This window comes from Varanus komodoensis, unplaced genomic scaffold, assembly GCF_004798865.1.
Source record: "Varanus komodoensis strain SLA01 unplaced genomic scaffold, ASM479886v1 scaffold1, whole genome shotgun sequence".
NCBI lineage: Eukaryota > Metazoa > Chordata > Lepidosauria > Squamata > Varanidae > Varanus > Varanus komodoensis.
The window spans coordinates 126281621-126302960 of NW_025335268.1; the positions used below are offsets into that span (position 1 = coordinate 126281621).

Below are 21340 nucleotides of genomic sequence, written 5' to 3' on the forward strand. Positions count from 1 at the left end.
TCCAGTGCAGACAATTAGCTTTACTTCTACACGCACAAGATTGTACTATGAAGGATTGTCTTTATCCATGTGACCACTTTTGTTTATTTCAGATCTCTCTAGGCCATCTTTCAGGACAGAAATGCAGCAGCTTTTAACAATAAAAATCCTACATAGGAAAAAACCAAGCAGCAGCAATTTTTAAAATAATGAACATCAGGGGTAAAACATGTGGCCTATACAGTGCTAAAATCTACAAGACAGTCACAAACCAGAAAAGTGCAATCAAACATAAACAATAAAGGTCAGAGAAAGCAAGTGAGTCTCCATCATTTTCCTAAACACTTTCCAAAATGGGGCCTCACAAGCCCCTGATAGGAATCCATTCCAGAGCTCTGAGCTTACCACACTCTCTTGTACTTGCTTACTTAAATACCCTCAAAGTTAGGCCAGTGAAAACGGCCTCTACTGCTACTTTTAAGTGTAGACAGACTGATATGGGTGAAGGTGATCCTTCAGGTAATTTGGTTTCAATGCATTTAAGTTTGCAGGCAAACTGGAAAGGGTTCGGAGGAGGGCAACAAGGATGATCCAGGGACTGGAACCAAAGCCGTATGAGGAGAGATTGAAAGAACATGTTTAGCCTTCAGAAGACTGAGGTCAGATATGATAGCACTCTTCGTGTACTTGAAAAAATGAAACATTGAGGAAAGCCAGGACCCTAAAGTGCTGGAAGTGGAATAATGGTGTCAAGTTAGAAGAAGCCAAATTCTGCCTGAATATCAGGAAGAATTTACTGACTGTTAAAGCAATAGGACAAAGGAACCAATTACCTAAGGAGGTTGTGGGCTCTCCCACATTAGAGGCATTCAAGATGCAACTGGACAGGCATTTAAGAGGGATGGTTTAGCTTGAAGTTGGACCTGATGGCTTTCTCTGCCCCCTCCAACTCTACTACTCTTGAAAATGCTGACACAGTAGCTATATGATTTGATCTCACCTCCTTCAACACTTGGCGGCTGCATTTTACACCAACTGAAGTTTCTGGACTGTCTTCAAAGACAGCCCCACATAAAGTGCATAACAAAAGCCCAGGATGGACATCACTATTGCATGAATAAGTGAGGCAAGAGCACAGCTAGGGCCACAGTTGGCAAACTGCCTAATCTAGTAAAATATATAAAAAAACTACTTGAGCTCTCCCAATTAGTGCAGAATCCAGGAAGAACTTTTAGGAGTTCAACACCGTCTAAGAACAGTTGTAAACCTTCATCCGGCACAGTTGAATAGAAGTGGAGATGTACACACTTGGGTATTTAACTGAGCCCTTTCCCTGAGGCCTCTGTAAGGTTGTCAGGTGAAAAGTAAAAGGTACATCTGCTGAAATTCCCTCTTTCACTGAACTATCCATGGTGCAGAATCCCTGCTCTCTTTTTAATCTAGCCACCCTATCCCTGCCTTTGGAAGTCAGACATGAAGCTGCCATGGACATGGTCTTGCTGCAGTACATCAACTATAGAAAACCTCTCAAACAATCATTCTTAGTATCTTTCTGGTTGCCAGCTGAAAGCTATTTGAGATGTTGCTGGCGTTTCACTGGATATATATAGCAATACTCATTTCTGCTGATTTCTTAGTTAGATTTAAGGTCAAACTTGACTGGTTGCAGGAGATCCATGAACAGAATCTCCCACTTTAAAAAAAGCTGGGAGGGGAGGTTTGGTATGGTGGTATAGGCTGAAATCGAACCTTTCCCCCAGCCCTTAACCTTTCCTGGTTGAAATAATCTCCCTGTAGTTCTATTTGCTGCACAGAACAAGGCATACCGGCACCTTCCAGGGGTAATTTCAGCTGGAAGATGGTGCAGCAGGTCCCCCACTGCAGTGTGGTCATGGCTGAACCACCATCTGACTTAAGCCTGTTTGATCTTCAAACACATAACTCACAAGAGATGCTGTTCATGGATTTCTTGCATTACATGCAGTTTTGCCTTTCATTATTTATCTATTTTTGTATTTCCTTTTTAAAAATCTTTAGGGCAAACCACCTTCAATATCATTCAATGAAAGGGAAAAATATAAATATCTTAAACAAATAAAATGTAATATTTATGCATAGAATATTCTGCATTCTCTAAACAGACTTGGATCATGATTATTCAAGGATTGAGGTTGGTAAAAACTCACTCGTGTGTATGTGGGTGACATATTTGGAAGAAAAGTATTGCAACATGGTTACAGTTTCAAACACAGTGTAAACCTACACACCTCTATGCAGAGTTTGCTGAGTTCTGTGGGACTCCGGTCAGGTCAATGTGCATCGGATTGCAGCCTTAAAGAGCGAGGTCTACTGAACTTAGAAGGAGCAGTCTCAGTAAATATGATTGGATCAGAATGGATTAATTTAAGTGATTAAACTAAGTGATTTAAAGTAATTTAAATCATGATTTAATCAAGAAAAAGTGGCTGATATAAAATATTGTTTTAAATCACCTTTTCTATTGGAACTTCTTCATTTATTTCCTAAACAGTGCAAATCTGACCACTAAACCGTATTAGTTTACAACTAATAGAGTATTAGTTACACACTGTGGTTTCATTCATGCAATGAGACATTGTATCTGTCTCCCTGTACATATTTTGCATGCTTTTCTCTTTTTTTTACCTATTGAAGGAGTATCTCTAAGATATTCCCATATAGGGTTTTTTTCAGGACCAGCAGCAACGACAGCTTGTGAGGGTAACAAAGCCATCCTACAGTTTGGATCAGGGGAAGTGGAAGCCGTAGCAGATGAACCTCCAGACCTCAAACTCTGCTGGGCTGATGTTGGAAGGGCAGGAAGGGTGTGTGGACACCATGTAGGCATTCTTCCTTTTTGGCTGCTTTCTGATAATACTTTCATTGAACATGGGGAAAAAATGCTGCAGACCTGGTGTACTTTCTTCTCTGTTCTTGGGCATGTCAGGGGAATGGGAGGACGTGGATCTGGCAGATTCAAAGCCTTGCTTGATATACCCTGGGAAAACCTCCTTTTTGCTCCCTCTGGTATAAGAGCACAGATGGCATTGGAGGAATAGAATTTTGCCATGGTAATGGGGAAGCGCCCATAGCGGTCCTCCCTCTACAAGGATGGGCTCTGGCTTCATGAAATCCTGTGGCCACTGGAATGTGCTACCAGGGATCATAGGACTGCTCTCTAAGGATGACAATATAGGGACACACATATTTGTATTCTCTTCTTTTTCTTACTGTTTCATCTTTCTGCTTGCTTTGTCTCAGTTACACCCTCATAAAAATTAAGTAGAAAACAAAAATGAAATGCCCATGATTGATAAGACAAAGCAAGGCCTGATAGTTATTAAACAGACAGTTCATTTTCATGAGGTGACAATGTTTTGTAGGTAGAGTGTAATTTTCCTGTTTGCAAAATGATTCAATTGGTTCCTCATTTACATGGAAAAGCCTCCTTTAACTCTATGTATTTGGTAGAATGCATTGATAAGCACTGTAGAGTTAGCATGCCTCTATTCAGACCTAATATTAACCAAGTTGTTATTTAAGAGAACTTTGCAATTTACAAAAAACCCTCTAATTTAAAATGGTAAAATTGTGATAGATATTCTAAAAATCTAATTATATATAACTACAATATAATCATTGATTTTTAACCACTCTGCTTAGATTTGTGTTGCATATCAATAATAATAGGCCTGAATGAATTCTGTAGCTCTTCCACAAGCCAGTCATAAGCATATTTACTTGAAAGTTGAAATTCAGTCAGATCAAAATTCAAAATGAACATGGAAAAGCCTGCAAATACATTTACAGCATAATTCAGAAGGAAGTCCCACTGACTTAAATGGAATGTTACAACAGAGGTGTGTGTATATGGATAACTCTAATATGCTAAGTTAACAGTGTCTAAGTTAAAAAGGTATCAGTGAGATTAGCAAAAATGTTCAAGGTGGGTTCACACACCTCTGATCTCATTAGATTTGATTTCCAAATAAATGAGCTAAAGAGCACAGCTCCAGTGTGCCAAGTCCCTCATGCAGCCCAGTCCTATGCTTAGGGCAGCATTTTTGCACATGAGCCTATGGAGCTCCTCACTCAATAGGCGTGTGTGTTTATAAAAGTAGTTTAAAATACTGGATAGAACATGGTTAGTAGGCATTGCACTGGCATTATGGATGTAAGAAAGCAGCAGCTGAAAAAAAAAACGTTCTTCACAAGAACTTTGTATTTCATAGATTACTGCCTGGTTTCAAAGACAAGTTTAGCATTGCCTTTGCACCTACAGAAGAGCAGTGGTCAGTCTTGCCACGTGTATCTGCATGGTCCATGTAGTGATAAATTCAAATTTGTTGCATACAGACACATCTTTTATGTGCCTCCATACAACTGCTTAGTTAAAAATTGTAACCTATGACACAGCAGCGAGCCGGGTCATTCTTTCACCGGGGTCTTTAGTAGCAGTCATGCCTCTAGACATTAATTTAAGACAATAGCTATTCATAACAAACGGACAACAGAAACAAGGAAAACTGCAAGCGCGAATACGTTTTCCTTACATTTGTGTTTCTCGAAATGAAAACCCTTCTCTCTCCTAGATTTAATACGCTGAAGGTGGAGAAATCGCAACCTCAGGTTTTTGAAAGAAAAGGCCACAAAGTGATTAGAGATCGCAAGAGAGGCCTCGCTTCCTTTAACTCCCTTGGTTCAAAAGCGTCCCTTCCCCTCTCATTCACCTCTTTTATTCCCCTCGCGCCGTGGCTTCCTCTTCCATTCAGGACCTGTGGGCTTGAAAACGAGCGGCACCTGCTTTAGATGAATTATGGTAGAACTGGAAGTAACTCTCTCTCTCTCTCTCTCCCCCACCCCTCCCTTCCCCGCTCTCAAGTCACATCTCCCGTACAGACACAACCCCCGTGATTAGACGCTGATCTCCCCATCTGAATGGGACAGAGAGAGGAGGGACCCAAGACATAGGTTGACTCCCCCCGCTTCCCCCCGCCCTTGAGACGTCCATTGAGGAAAACGGAACAGGAGAAGGGGTGAAGGAAGAAGCAACAGCCCCCCCAATACAATAAGAGAAGAAAGCGGCAAAGCCTTTAGCAGGAGAAAAGTATGATCATGTCTGAACTGTGTTAGTGCTTTCTTCTCTCTCGCTCGCTCTTTGCTTGCTTGCTTTCTTGCTTGCTTTCTCTGTCGGCTTCTCTCCTCTCTCTCTCTCTCTCTCTCTCTCTCTCGCCCTCTCTCTCTCTTTGTCTCCGAGGTGCTTAACTTTGGGGGACCTCGGGCTGCCTGGGAGCTGGAGGCATTTCGGCTCCACAAGGGACGAAGCTGGACGAGGCGGCAGCGGCGGCGGCGGCGGCGGCACGAAAAAGCAGCCACATGCTCCAAAGGGGGGGGGGGTGTTAAAAGTTGAGACTCGATTCCCGGCGCAGTAGATCAAAACAGGTTGGTAGGATTTTTTAGCGACGGGCCTCCCCTCCCCCTTAAACTTTCGAGGCTGGCTTAGTTTTAATCCACGGAGGGGACATTCGTAGCTCCTTCCTATGATTGCTGTTATTATTAGCATTACTTTTATTATTAAAGGAGCTGTTCTGCTTTAAAGCGTAGAGCGTTTGCGCCCGGGGACCACTTAAAGTTGCCAGACTGGCTGATCTCGTGCACCCCCCCCCCCGGGGTTTTTAAAAACAGGTGGGGGGAGGAAGATTCATGCTTTTTTTATTTTCTCCCCCCCCCCCCCCCCCGACTTCCGTATTCTTCCTTGCAGTTTTAAAGATTTGAGAGAGAACCATGAAGGATTTTGCTTTGGGGTGGAGGAGGTAGGAGACGGACTCTCACACACGTGAAAATGCATAGCGGAACTATTTGGAAAAGACTGCCTCACCACCCCCCGTTTGATTTTTTTTTCGGGGGGGGCTTTTTGTGAAAGAGGCGCGTGAAAGTTCGAGGTACCGGAAAAAGGAGCACTCCAGACAAAGAGGGTTTGGAGGAAGCAACTTTTCAGCCGGGATCCTACGGAGGGGAGTGTGAAACCTCAAAGATTGGGCATCGGAGACTAGTTGGCGTTCTGGAAAGCTGCTTAGGTTTCCTCTTTGTTCGTGTCGGAGGGGGGGGGTGAGGATGGGAGGCAGAGATAGGTTCTTGTCTATGGGGAAAAATGACGGAAGGAGCGGGCAGTGAGTCTGGATTCTTCCCCCCCCCCCACTCTGTTTTGTGAATGTGAAGAGGGGTGGGGAGTGGATGTTGCAAAACCGCTTTGGGGTTTCTGCAGATCAATCAGTCCTGTAAGTGTGCATGTGAATTACAATTTATTGTGATTGACAGGGTGGGTAGACTCGGAGATATTCACGTTTATGGTATTCTTGAGTACACGGGGGTGGGGGGGGGAGTGGGGTGAGATTCCGAATTGGGAGAGCTGATTTTTTTTTTTTTTTTGTCATCCCCACTTTATGAAATAACTTTTTCCTGGCAAACAAGTTGCCCATGAATTGGAAAGTTCTTGTCTACCGAAAAGGCCATTTCTGTGGGTTAAATCTATTTTTGATAGTAACAAAAGTTTTGGATGATATAAAAACCATTCATCATCTCCAAATTCCCTAGAAACATATTTCTCATTGTTTTTAATAGAGGGGAATTTAAATCATTTTGTTCCAAATTATTGAACTCAACTTTTAATAGCTCTTTAAATATTCTTTCACGGTGAGGAGGTGCCAATAAATAGTTACAATAGGACACTACATTCTATTGTGACTTAAATGTGTACTATCATCCTTGCTTTATATATTTGTAAATACAACAGAATGCATTTATTGCTGTTAGAGAATGGTTTTGACCCGATCAGTCTTCTAGTCAGCGTCTCTTAAGCTTTGGCTTATCTTCTACTCCTTCCTTTTGATACTCCTTCCTTTCCCTTAATGCCTATGAATGAAAAAGGTTTCCAACATCTCTCGCACCAGCAAACTTGAACTGAATTTAGCAGGAAAACAATCGCATACGTTGATAGTTCTAATATAATGTGATGCCAGTCGCAGCGATCTCTCGAAAGAATGGGAAACCAATATAAATGCATAAAAGCAGAAAACAATGCTAATATTTCTAGTTTAATACCATAATATGTTAAATTTTAAAAGAGGGAAATTACATTTGGTCTTGCAGTACTTAAAATGACAGCATATTCTCAGTACATCTATGCAGACTTCTTTTAACTGGCAATGCTTTAAACACAGAAATCTTAAAAAGCAAAATGTTTGTTTGGGTTCAATTTTATTGACATTTTTACAATAGTTTTTTCTGGAGTGAGTGTTTCAGTATGCTTATATTTTGGTGACTGTCGGCTAATCATTTCAACAAAGGGAGTACACTTATTATTAAGTTACCTTGGCCAGTTGAGAAGTTTCAAACAACATACATTTTAAATGTTGCAGTTAGCATGAGTTTTGTGATGGATTCTAATCCCTTTCTATCATAACCTCCCATAGGACATACTGAAACAAATTTCCTGTTCAAACACTGGTAAAGTTACACTTTTCAATTCTTTTAGAAATGTTCTTGTGTCTGTACAAAGTTCTGATAGAGCCATGTAAAGTAGAGGGGTTCAAATATATTTTAGTATGTAATTTGAAACAAAAAACTTTCCCTCTGATTGTGGCATTTTTCAAATGAAACCATTTAATCACCTTTCTCAAGTTCAAAATGCACTTCGAATGGGAAAGAGCAGGCACAATAATTCATCAGAGTGTACTTAGGATCTAAAAATCTTATGAAGCATACTATTAAGAGGAATAGATTTGACAAACTCATCATGAGATTTGTCTTTTCCTAATTTAGCCCTAAGGAATTTCGCTGCAGATCCTATTCCAGGGTCCATTGCTAACTTCAATCAAGTGCTCACCCTGCAGTACTATTCCTTTGGAGACAAAAAACACACAGGGCAGCCATATAACACAGTCAATTCCAGTTTTTAGCGCTGGATTAAATCTTTCCTATAGTGCGTTTCGAAAGCTTTGTGTACAATAGAAATAAGTATTAATTTAGTGTAAAAAGATGGTACACCCAACAACAGAAAGAGTAAAATTTTGTACAGATACATTGATACATGTTAAAACATTTACACAAGATGAGGCTTGTTCCGTGAATAGGCCATTTTGTGTCAAATTGACACAGTTACTAGTTTAGGCAATAGGCCCAATGAGTTGTGTATATTACATAAAATAGCATTCAGAAGTCTAAATAAACTTTACACAGATTTAACTTGCTATACAGCATAATTCTGTAGATGTCTACTCAGAAGTAAATCTCACTGTGTTCTTACTCTCAGGTAAGTGGGTTTAAGACTGCAGCCTTAATTTCCGTTAGTTGTATTTTTTAAATGAGAAAGCAAGTGCAGGTGAGTGATGCTCAGATAATTTGATTTTAAAATGTTTAATGCTTTTTTTGCTTTTGAAGAAGAACACAGTTAAAATGATAAACTGAGAAAAAAGACAGTCAGAACTAGATGCATAATTTATTGTTCAAAGTCGAGATGATTAGTCAAGTAGGGAGATGGTTCTGATTACAAACAGTTTTTCTTTATCCCCCCCCACCCCCGCTTAGAGATTTGTTTGCTAGAGTAGTGTGGATTGCTGAGCCTTTACACTTCCTGTATTTTGAATTGTTTTAAGAAAGTTCTTGAAAGTTTACCAGAATCTTTAAAAATCAATAAATCTATTATGGGGATTGTACATTGTTCATGTGTAAATCTTACTTCAACCGAATACCTTTAGTTCAAACTGATGCAAATAATTATGCAAAACCACAAAGTTAATAACAAGGAAAAGGTCTGTCTAGTAAAGCATTATTTCATATGCTTTAATTGTGAGTAGTTTTGCATGGACAAATGGAATTGTATCACCCTATTTCCCATCCATTCTTGATCTCTTCTCTGCCAAAGACTCCACCAAAAAAGTAGGGGTGCAGAAGTTAGGTTTCACAGGCAAAGCGTACTGGTGTTGGTGGGGGGGAACCTTCCAGAGTAAGTTACATATAGTAGGGCTTCCTTTTCACAGCTGCATTGTATAATATTCTAAGGAAAGCTGGGTAAATAGGCATGGAATTCCATTCTTTCCAGACTGATAACTTTCTAACCCATGAAGCTTTCGACCACATCTGATATTCTAATGTCATAGTTTAGGATTATAATAAAAAGTTGTTTGTTGTTGAGTTTAAAGAAGATCATAATTAAGAAAAAAAGATACAGGTATTCGTTCATTAAATCTACATAGCATATACTTAGTCCTAAGCCATTAAGATCCTCATTTTTATGTCATTAAATAAGATTAAAATCAAGAAAACCACAGAAATTTGGTGGATCCCTAATTCAAATTCCCCCCCATAGAAAGAAGGTTTTCTTAAGAAAAAAAATCTATAAAACAAAGAGCAAATAAAATAACCACTTCAGGCGCTTTCTCTTTTTCTTTTCTAATAACCAAGCCGGGAACTATGTGCAGTCAGTTGTGAAGTTTTTGCCCAAAGAAGCCTAGGAGCTTTTCTTTTCTCATGGCAGAGGGGATGCTTTTGAATCTGATAATGTTTGTGTGTGTCTTGCTGTGGGGCTGGAATGGGGAAGGTGGGGGTGTTGGTTGAATTTTTCTTTATTTTGCACATGGAGGGAGTGATAGGAGGAGGAAAAGATGCAGTTGTATTTTACTTTGAGCGAGGCACAGTGCAGTCTTATGCATGTTTTCTCAGAAAAAAATCTTGTTATACTTAATGGGGCTTACTTCCAAGTAAGCATAAGATAGCAGTTGTAAAGTCCTTTTATATGTGTGACAACTGGAGAGAAGGAGAATTGTTAACCTGCATCTTACAGAAAATTGGAGGGCGGGGGGAAGAAATGGGTCACCCATAGATGCTTTTTCCTCTGTGAGATGTCTTTTCCTAATGGAATGGAATTTTGAAACTTGTCACCAGCGTATTTAGGAAAGAGCTTTTCCTCCCCATTTCCCTTTGCAGCGAACAACTGCTTTCTACCTAAGGTTAAAATTGAGAGTTAAGGCATTCTTCCTTTCCATCCATCTTTCCAGGGAGCAGGTGTGTATGTTTGTGAAGGCATTCGCTCCAAAAAGGTTAGGGCATAGCATCATATAAAACTGCTTATCTGTGCCCTGTGCTTTAAGAAGACAGCTTATTGTAGCATATATTCTAGGTATTGTGATCCTGCAAGAAATTCGTTATTAACCGTAATAGTCATACTGTGCCTATGTATATTTTGGCCTACAGTGTAGATATAGGTTCTCTAACTGGATCCTTATGTAAGAACTCAACTTTGTCAGCAAAAATGCATTGTGTTGTTTGTCTGAAGAGAATAAAAGATCTTTAACAAAAATAACTTCAAAACAAATCCCAGGAATGCCTGTTTTGATTTAATTATGTTCCATTTAGTGGTGTTATGCCCTTGAATAGAACAGGATGGCACCTTTCAAACTTGGCTAATTCACTTGTCTCTGGGGCTAAGTGATTTCTACCTTGTGCTTGGAGCAATTGCCACATGACATGTTAAAGCACACCTTAGCATTGTTTTTGCTAGGAAAATATGATGACTTAAAGATTTATCTGAGAGGAATCTATACCTAAGAATTGTGCATAATAGCGGAAGGTAAAATTTTAAAATAATACTTGAACATATTTGGTACAGTGTTACTAATCTCTAGAGACTGATCTTAAACAGAACTTCAGAATTAGTATGAGTGTCAAAAATAGATGTCATTCACCTCCATTTCTTAATTTCTATTTTACTGGCTTTGCTTTAAATATGCACACTAATGTATTTCTCTTACTCATCCTTTGTAATTCTTGGTCATCTTCTTCACTGGTCATAAACATCTTTCCAGGGTAGTGAAAAGGAAGCCCTTTGAGATGTTTGTTTTGCTTTTAAGTTAAAAACACTATTTTCACTTCTGACTTTGTTGTTTTACCCACACTGGAGTTCCAGTTTTAGAGTACAGTTTGCACTTAGAATTTAAAACAGTTTTTTTCTTTGAAAAATCAACTTGCCTTATGTGAAAAGGATTTTGAAGAAATGCAAGGGGGAATGCAGTAGAAAGAAATTCATATCTGTAAGTAAATTTCTTGTTTTACTTATTGTAGTGTCTGTTGGTTTGAACTAATGGTTCAGATTATTACTGAATTTTCATCTCTTAAGAGTGTGTTTTCATAAAATCAGCATCTCTGTGAAAAGGGTTAAACAGCTTAAGTAGGGAAGAAGAAAAAATTAAAAGGTATAAGTGTGCACTTGCACATTTGTGTACATAAGGTGATTTGAGTTGAAATCCATAGAGTAAGGATTCATTGGGAAAACTTGGACTCTTGTTTTGTTTTATAAACATGCAGCTGTGTCTGAACAGAGGTTGACTGTATGTAAGGGCAGTTACGGAAGAGTCAATGTAAGTATACTATCAGGCCAATAGAGTTGCCTAGATGAGGTATTAGTATTGTGATTCTGACTACTACAAATTTGGTATCCCAAATCATGAGCTGCTTAGTTGGTCTTTATGGCACTATTAATAAATATACTCTACTAGCCTGCACATGTTCCACAGTATTCATGTTCTTGCAAGGAGTCCAAATCTGTTCCTTTTATTCTCCCCTTCTCTGAAACTCTTTTCCTCAGTCACAGGGCTTGCAGTAACAAATGAAAAAGTATATGAGAATTTCTGCTATCCATTTAAGAGTCGTTACAAATCCTAGCAATCTAAATTCAACTATATTTAAATGACATGCAGATTTCATAAGAGGCATTTCTTACATTCCACCTCAATGGCAAAACTATCACATGATGCTGTTTGGTTGACACAACAGTAGCAGCGAAACAGCAGACTTCCAAGTTGGGAAAGACACTTCCCCTTTGCGATTCCCCGAGAAGGTTAAGGCCACTTTATTCGTTTGTGAAATGTGGATAAGTTGGAGCTGTGCAAGTTCATGAAGAAATAGGTTTGTATATTTACAAAGAATGTGAGCTGTATCCTGCAGTATGTAGCAGCAAGACCTGAATTCTGTTACAAGACAGGTGCTACTCTAGCAATTACTGCTCCGCGATCTGTATGGTGGCCTGGATTTGTGCTGGTGGGCTTTAGGAGAGAGCCTCACTTGCCTGCATGTGCGTGCAAGGCATGGAATTGCACTCTTAATGCATATAACAGAGGGCATACTGGCAAATGCATGCGTTATCGTACATGAGGAAAGAGGAATGGCCAATGTGCATATATGGCGTTTGGCAACAGAGCATGTGTGTAGTGTGTATCTTAAGGGCACAATGGCAGCTGATGTGCTTCTGGCAGTATTTGATGCCTTCAGATGGAAACTGTTTGTGACACATGCAGGAGGGAACAAGCCAGCTTTAGGGAATGTATCCCATCCCTTTGGAGGCAGTTAGAAGCTGATCATTTCTTTCTTAAAAACCTGGGATGAGAAGCCAATGGTTTGAACCTGTCTTTGTATCCTCCATGGCCCATCCCAACCATGTAAAAAAGGGTAGGCAGCAAAGAAGGGCATGGATAAATGATTTGCACATTTTCAGGCAGGCCTACAATAGGAAAAGGATGGTTTGCACAAGCATGTTAAAAGCTGACATCATTCATGATGGTGTGTTTAGCTTGGATTGAATGTGGATCTGACAAAACCGTAATTTTGAGCACTATTCCATGCCACATTGTAACTAGGTTGGTTCCTGCAAACTGACAACAGGAATCTCTCTTGGTGGAGAATGAGCTGCAACCATGAATGTGTTGATTGGGCCTCTGTAAGCACATCCCATGTTGCATCTCTTCAGGAGTTGGGAGATAGTTTGGATAGGAGCTGGTTATCATGATGCTGGAAATGACCACTGGTGTCAACCTTTAAATTCACTAACAGTTTCCTATGATCTGTTTTACATTTCTCCTCATATTATTTCCAAGGCTTAAGATATTTATCAGTTAGGTAAAGCCATATATATTCAATTAAACGCTAGTATTTAATACTCAGCAATTAATTACAGAACTAGATGATGTTAACCTGTGTTAGAAATCTTGGACAGAGAAACTGAATACTTCATTTCTTGCGCATCCAGTATTGCCACGGATGTGCTAATTCCACTACTTAAAGCACATTTTCTTGGCTCAGACCCTGGAATATAATTATTTCAGTTTATTGAAATGGGCAGTAACCTCACCTTCTGGACAGGATTGCAGGGAAGTAATTGAAGTTGCTGTTTGGTATAGGGTACCTTAGAAGAGCTGCTGTAAAGAAGGTGCTCCACCTGAAGAAAAGTGTGAGAAATTAGGTGTGTAGAATGTTTATGGTTGGGAAAGGTGTGGGAAGCCTGTTTCTCTGGCGGTATATTATGGGAAAATGAAAGTATGTTATGGGAAATGCAATAGATCCTGTATTTGCGCTTGGATAGTGAAACAGTGGGTCTTCATCAACTAGTGTGAGGTACGGAACAGCTTGTAGTTTTTTAGATGTAGGAAAGCACCTATAAGAATGCGATGTGAGAAAGAGATTATTAGATATCATCAAGGTATTTTCTTAACTTTCATAGTGATGACCTTTATCATGATGGGCTGACTTCAGAATAGCTTTTTTTTAGTTAGAATTCTAAGGTCAAAGCTACTTTGTTTACTAGGATTATCCCCTGACCAGAGCCAATGTGAAAGAAGTGCTGTTACAATTAAAGAAGCCTTTTGAGCACTTTCTGGGATGAGCAAATTGTTTTCAGTAGCACAATTGAACTGAGCCCCTTTCACACAAGACTGCTCCTTGTTACACTGAGCTTTCATCATTTCTGCAGTCTGTGGATGGCGAAAAGTAAGTTTGTTCTTGCTTATAATCCCCAGCAGTAGCTTTCCAGGTTGGCCAAGCTCTCAAACCATGGGCTGTGTCTGTTTCCTTGATGCTTTGCCTTTGGAAGCAGATTAGGTTCTGATATATGAGATGAATTAAAGGTGGTGACAGTAAATATCAGATGACTGAAGTGACTAGATTGTTGGTAGTGTGTTGTTGTGCTTGAATTTGACAATTAACCCCTTAACTTCACAAGATGCTCTCTGTTGGTATCAGTGGATATCTCATTCTAGTTCAAGCTAAAGCAACTTGACCTTTGTCTAGCTGAGGTGCTGGCAACAGTACTATTAAGTTCTCTGCTTTCTTGAATTTATAGGAGGGGGGCTTTGGGAGGGTGGTAGAAATGCTTGATTTTGAAAACACCAACGGCTGATGACTTGGACAGACAGGGAACCTAGTTAACTAAGGCCCAGTTAGGTGGCTGAGAAGTATTTCAAGAAACTGGAGTTAGGAGGGAGAAGATAGGGAGAATTGTTAAGAATGCAGTACAAGCTTACTGAGACATCCAGGTTGATTTTGTAGGCTTTCCTTTCCTTTTGTGCCTATCTACCATTCCAGAGCATTTGCTTGCAGGACACCAGGTAGTTTATGTAGAGGCTTGCTTGCTTGTTTATGAATAGTACTTACGCAGCACTTAATGTAATAAAATGTCCAAGCAGTTTGCATATAAATATGTTTTTTAATCAGTGCACTATTTAAATAAATTTCATTTACATTAACAATACAGTTCCTACAGTCATCTTGATGCTATTGAACTTGAACTATTGGACACAGATAAATAATGTTCTGACAACTGCCATAAGCCTTCCCCCGCCCTGCTCTATTTTAGAGGGTGGTTCGCCTTTGTATCTTGTAACTGTCTTGCTTTTGTTTGTCAAAGTTCCTTAAGTTTCTGAGAAGTGGTGCTTGGCAGCTAGTGAAAGACAAACTGTGGCCAATACTAAATATTTACAGCAATGCTAAATTGTTCAAGTACCCCTAACCCTTCCCCCAAAGCAGTTTGAGTCTCTGGCAGCAGGATCTGGCAGGTTGTGTCTGCTCACAAATAGATGGTGCCCTGGTTTTCTTCTCTTCCTTTGTTTATTGCCAGGGTGGATACATTAATCTGAAGAAGGATGGCAGTTTATAATGCCAATAGCAAGCATAGTTTAACAGATTCTTCTTTAAGGAAAGTTTGCATGTTGAGTTCAGTAAGTAGAAAGGAGAGGCTGGCATTGCAGCCACTGTGAAGAACAACAACAACAAAATGTGGTCACTTAAAACAACAAGACCCACTCACCAAAACCCTTAAAAAGCACTCTTCTACAAAACATATCTGAAGCAGCCCTCTTAAAGATTGTGTGCACCAACATTTTCAGTGAATGGTAAAAGTAGACTAATATTTTAAAGCTGTTTTTCCAATAAACTTTTAAGCTGGAATTTCCAGGTGGAAGAGAGAAGTCTTATGATTTTAAGACTTAAGTTGCCAAACTGTTTAAACAATGTTATTCATGACTTTTAAAAATTGACCCTGTTATTATCTCTGATCTCTGCATTCAGCAAGAATGTTGACAAGCATTGTTTTAGCTTTGTGAGACAAAAGTCTAGGTAGAATTTCACTGAGTGAAGTAGCTTTCCCTCCCACCATGCTGCTCATTCTGAAAAAGTGAAATTTTAATGATAATGCATGTTTATGCTGAGGGATTTCTTTCTTTTTTTTCATCTTTTAATATTATGCCAGGGCCAACATTTGGTTACAAAGTATTCCATATGAAATATCCTGTATTTCTTTGCTCAGCAAAGCTGACAATTTTTCTTCCCTAGTAGGAATTTAAAAAAAATCCTTATGTTGCATTCCTTTTAGAAATGGCTGCAATTACCTGAAAAATCCATGTAACATTTGACCTTTTGTTTTTCATATGGTGGAGAATCTCATTTTTTATTTTTGTGTTAAAAAGTATGTTGTTTCACTGTGTTGGATGGAATGGTATGAATTTGTCAGAATTAACTACTATATTACTTTTAAAATCCCTGTATCCCTCGTCTTGATGTGGGCCTCTGCAGCAGGTAACTATGATTCTAAATTTACAGATGGGGAACTCATAAGGAGACACACTTAAGGTTATAAAGGAAATGGACAGCAGAACACCATTGATCAGTGTGGTTCAGTGTTGGGCATAATCACCATGAACAATACCAGATGAAATCATTCTACTCCCTTATTCTTGGAATCTGCAGCTCCCTAAGAAAAAGAAAATTGGCTGTCTGCAGATAAGTATTTATTGCTTCCATCATATTACAATCTAGAAAAAAGAGCCCTGCTAGTTTCAGATGCTCTCAACTTGTCCATCTGTTGGACTTTCAGCTTGAGTCTTAAAAGCAATCATAGGAATGAGTATCTTTCATGCCACATGATACCTAAATAGATTTTAATGGGCTGCATGGAACATTTGAAGAGATGTAAGAGGAGTCTTACCATTTAATTTAGTTTAGTTTAGTTTTAAGAGAGAGACTCCATAGTGTGCTTTCCACAACACCATAGGCTGCCCAGCATAGAACAGCTGTTTTGACTGCTGGAAGGGATGACTACTAGCCAAAGAAATGTAGGATTTGAAGTAATACCATTCCTGTGCAGTCAGCGACTGGCCTTAGTTGGTGATATTACAAGCTTCTGGCTGCAAAGTTCACTCTGCTAGTGTTGATATGGAGTCTGGTGCAGAACTGTTGCCATGTCCTCCTGTATTATATCATTTTGGCTTTTAATGATAGTAGTGTATTGTGTGCTTTTTCCTGATTTATTAACGCTACAGAGAAGGTAAATCATGAAATCTGCTTCTGTCTCAGTCACCTTTTGGCTGACCTGAGACTTAGATGATTGCTTTGGCAGTGATATAGTGATATTAAAAGCTCAGTTGTTGAACCTTCTGTGGAAGCTGCAGAACACCTTGCCTCTTTCTTACATGTTTCCTATTGAAACATCTTTCCCAGTGGAAGAGTACTTGTCCTGCTTTGAACAGATTATGGCGTTCTGCTTTCTAAGCCCAGGAGTGTGACTAGTGAGAAGCTCTATCAATCATCTGCTACCTTACTCTCACTCCAGCAGGAAACAATCACACACTCTTTTGTCTCTTTAGGAAGGACTTAGCCAATGTATGCATGTAAAAAAGGGTTTGACTGATGTTCTCTATCTTTGATGCACACCAGTTCTAGTGTATCAAAAAACTCTGTGTGACTATTCAGGTTCTGTGTGTGTGCTTGATTTCGGTGTTCCATGCCCATGTGCCATATTTATACTGGAGACATTTCTGAATGTTTTGATGATAGCTGCATTTTCCTGTTGAATGACACCACTGCAAGTGTATCTGAAGCTTACAGTGAAGACAAGGAAAAAAAGTGATGGCCATTCCTTCTGAGTGTGTGTTGTATATTTAAGCTTCATAGGAAAGAACTTCCCCTTTGAGGGCAGAGAAAGAGCTCTGATATCAGAGAAGGGGAAAGACTTGGGACATGGTATGGGTGGAGCAGATCCAAAGCTATTGCAGTCCAGAGCCACTCTCACAACCTGCAGGGAAATTAATGTTAGTCCTAGAACTAGGGGAAATAGTTTCTCCCCATCAAAAATAAACAAACAAACAAATGAGAGGGAAATAATTAAAAAAACAAAATCAAACCTCAGAGGAAGGGTGAATGCCACTCCCCACTCACTTCCACCCTCTTGGCAGGAATGTGGGCAGGTGCTGGATATCTCAGGTGTTCCGACTTAAAATAGGATTCCCTGTTAAGAGTATTTTTCTTGATAATACAAGCACTTAAAAGGGGGGTGTAGTTGGTCTTTGAATGTCAGTAAAGGATCTTAAGCTCTCTGCCATGGTTTTAGTTTAATGTGTATGTTTCATTTTCACTATCTCAGACCTTGAAATCAACATTTTGTTTTGATTTGAAATAACCTGATATTTCACCCCACATAGGAGGAATTTTTGTACCAAAACTTGATGGTATAAAATCATTGCCTGAGTTTTGTTTCTTGCTTCACTTGAAAGCATTTCTTTTTTAGAATTTGCATGTGTGCAACAGAGACTCTGTTGAAACGTATATTTCAATAAAACATAAAGACAGAAACAGCAAGTCAGAAGGGGTCTCCTGGGCCATCTACTCTGACCCCCAGCTCTAGCTAACTCTGCTCATGACATGCCTGCCATGTGCATGCCCAGCCTATCCTTGAACAAAAACCACACTGAATAAGGGCATCATCCAGTGTGGCTGTCTGTGACCCTCAAACTTGGAGGATTGCAGGCATCCAAGGGAATATAGGAGGGGTGCAGTAGCTCGAATTGCACTGCATTCACCTCACCCCCCTCCTCAACACTTAGACCATCTATTTTTTTTCCTTTGTGAGGCAGAAAGGGTGAAGCACCAGTGAGATTCTTTGGAGGATGGTGGTGCCTCATTCCTTCTACACTCGCCCCAGCTCTGATGATGATCTTCCATCTTTGGAGCTCAGCCAGCAAGGAAAGAACCACACTGGCTGCAAAGATAGGCAGGGGGCTCTCGGAGGTCAGAGACTCATCACCAACTGCAGAGTGCCTTTTTCAAGTTTGAGCATTACAAAGTAAAGGATGTCTGACTTGCTTGGGAAAGTACTGCATGTTATGCTTTTAGTTTCTGCAAGTGAATGGCCGCGTATATGTTTTATCCCAGAAACTGAGTTCCTTTTAATACCTAGTTCTTGTCTTGCAGTGGCTTATGAGCACATACTGTATGAGATACAATGCATAGTACCACAGCATATCAATACATGTTCTATAATAATCTGTAATATTTTATAAATAAAGTTGTGACACATTGCACAGGATGTCTGTGCTGTTACAGTAACATCATTATTGGATGATGTCTCTGAGATTTGAACACCACTTTCCTGCAAGTGTCTCCAGGTGTTGCACAACAGTTCATATAAAACTAGCAGATCAGATCATTTATGAAAACATAAATGATAAAACTGTATGAACACTTTAAAACAACACCAAAGCCACTGCTCACCATTTAAAAAGGCCAAATTGGAGAGATGTGTCTTGACTGCTTTCCAAAAATCCAGGAAAGTGGGGATCCTTCTTAGTTGTGAAGGGAGAGCCTTCCATGCTTGAAGTTTTAAAGCTTAAAATTAGCCCCTTGCACTGAGCCTGGAAAACAGCTGGCAACCAGTGCAAATATTTAATTAGATGGTTGATATGATGAGGATATTTATTTATTTATTTATTTATTTATAGCTGCTCTATAGCTTTATATAAATATCTCAGGATGGTTTACAGCAATTTAAAAGCAATTTAAAACATCTAATAACATCATCCACAGATTAAAACAGTGATACCATATGAGACAATAAATAAACATCAAATGGATCAAATTAAATCAAAATAGAACAAAGCAAAAATGACTGGAGGAATCATTAAAACTATTAATTTTAGAATACCACTTAAATAAAAAGGTTTTGAGCTGGCACTGAAAAGAGTATAAGCTCGGTGCCAGGCATACCTCTCTGGGGAGCGCATTTCAGAAACTGGGTGCCACCGCAGAGAAAGCCCTACTCCGAGTTGATGTCCTTTTTACCTCTTTTAGACAGTTCCCGGAGCAGGGCTTCTCCCGCAGATCTTAAGGGGCATGAGGGAGTATAAGAAAGGGGGCGTTCCTTCAGGTATCCTGGTCCCATGCTGTTGTGGATATTATGTGCTAGATGCTGCATTTTCTGCCAGTTTGGGGTTCTGTTATTCAAGGGTAGCCCTACATAGAGTGTATTTCAGCAGTCTAGTCATGATGAAAGCAGGGCATAAATACATGTCAGATCAAGAATGATCCCTGGTGGCAACACTAAAGTACTTTACAAGCTCTAGTTGGCTAGGTTGTGTGTGTGGAAGGGAAAGAGAGAGGGGCAGAGGTATTCTGAGTAACCAAGTAGTGTTGAAGTTCTTAGATCTAATTTCATACTTGGTGGAATTGTGTGGTACAGCTTTTTCTGGATGGTACCACTTCAAATTGTAGTGGTGAATAACTTAATTGAATCCTTTCCTGTAGTGATGGTAGTGTCTGCATTTGGGCTAAGCTCATCCCTTACCCCTGAAATGCTAGATTTCTCCTCCATGGAGAACATTCAGATAACATAGTATCTCAGCTTGAAATCTGTGTCTAAGGCAAGCCCTAAAATAAGGTGTCCTTTGTTGTGTGAACTAGCCTATGCAATTGTACAGTGCCCACTTGCCAATTCTGATTGGAGAAGTGTGTGGTGTAGCAGTTTCTAAGAAGTCAAGCTGGCATTTCTCTGCATATAGACCAGGCAATTTGGTAATCATGATACTAGGTTGGGAGCACTAATGAAGCTTTTTAAAATCCATCCAAGAAAGTTGTTGTCATCTGAGTAATACCAGTATGAAGCACAAAAACCCTCTTTACCTCACCCTGGCCCAGATGATCTTAAAGCTGTACAGACTCCCATCATACCAGCCAATGATCTTAAAGTGGCATATGCTCCCAAGGTCAGAGGTTTCCAGTCTGAAGAATTTTGATGCTGCAATATTGTCATCCAGGAATGAACTTTGAGGGTTTGCTCTTTTTTTTTTTTTTTTTTTTTGGTTTGGGATGAGATTAGCATGCACCTTGGGTTGACCCATGGTGAAATATGCTGATAACAATACTTGGAATGCTAGATTGCTTGGTCTCCAGGGTTGCCTCTGTTGATGCTCTCTCTCCATGGTTACTTCTTTTCTCATGATCAATCTTCATTACTGATTGATGCCTGTTCTCCTTAAGCACTGGCAGTTGCAGTGAGTACTCTGCTATTTTCATGTCTCAATGTAGTATACTGTTACATGTTTTAGAGGGTATTGTATACCACCATCGGATAAAACACTTCTTTCATATGCCCAACTCATATTTGCCATTTATAAAACGTTTTGTATGAATAAAATTTGTACCCCACATGTGAAAGTACCACTGCTAGTTGCTTCTCTGGCGATAAACGCAGGCACATTGACCCAGTTTAAACTGATCTTAGTCTGTTAATCTAGCCATAGGCAAGCAGTATTAGATTGTGTGTTGTTACACTGCTGCTTCTCCCAATTTCTCATGTACTCCCTATGATTGAAATACTCCCACGGCTTATAACACCAAAGTCTCCAATCTTCAGGAAACTGTGGTTCAGTCTCTGATTACAAACAGGATATGAAACTAGACTCTGATTTCCCCAGTTCATATGTAGTGGGAAACCGAGGTTTAAAACTTCCTAAAAGTTTGGCAATAAACCATTCAAGAGAAGGGAACAGGGAATGATGTGCGGGCACAATATTTGTTCCCAGTCCATAGTTTACTGGACCAAGACCAGTTATGTCTGAATCAGGCCATTGTAAAAAGACCTTTTTCTTCTGCTAAACCTTAACTCTTTTTGTTCAACAGCGATTTCAAGATTTTATTATATTTTACTCAAACTTTTGGAAGCTACCTTGATAAGTAGCCTGAGAGATGTATA

General features: G+C 39.6%; 1 protein-coding gene across 3 annotated transcripts in view; it reads left to right on the forward strand.

Annotated features, from left to right (window-relative positions):
* Positions 1-4907: 4907 nt before the first annotated feature.
* FOXP4 (forkhead box P4) overlaps positions 4908-21340 on the forward strand; it is a 173562-nt gene continuing 157129 nt past the window's right edge. For 2 of the 3 annotated variants that reach the window (XM_044444970.1, XM_044444990.1), the window contains exon 1: positions 4909-5104. The gene's annotated coding sequence lies outside the window, so the exon portion shown is untranslated. Of the gene's footprint in view, positions 5105-21340 lie in introns of all 3 variants that reach the window. The other variant, XM_044444980.1, reaches the window with a different exon arrangement.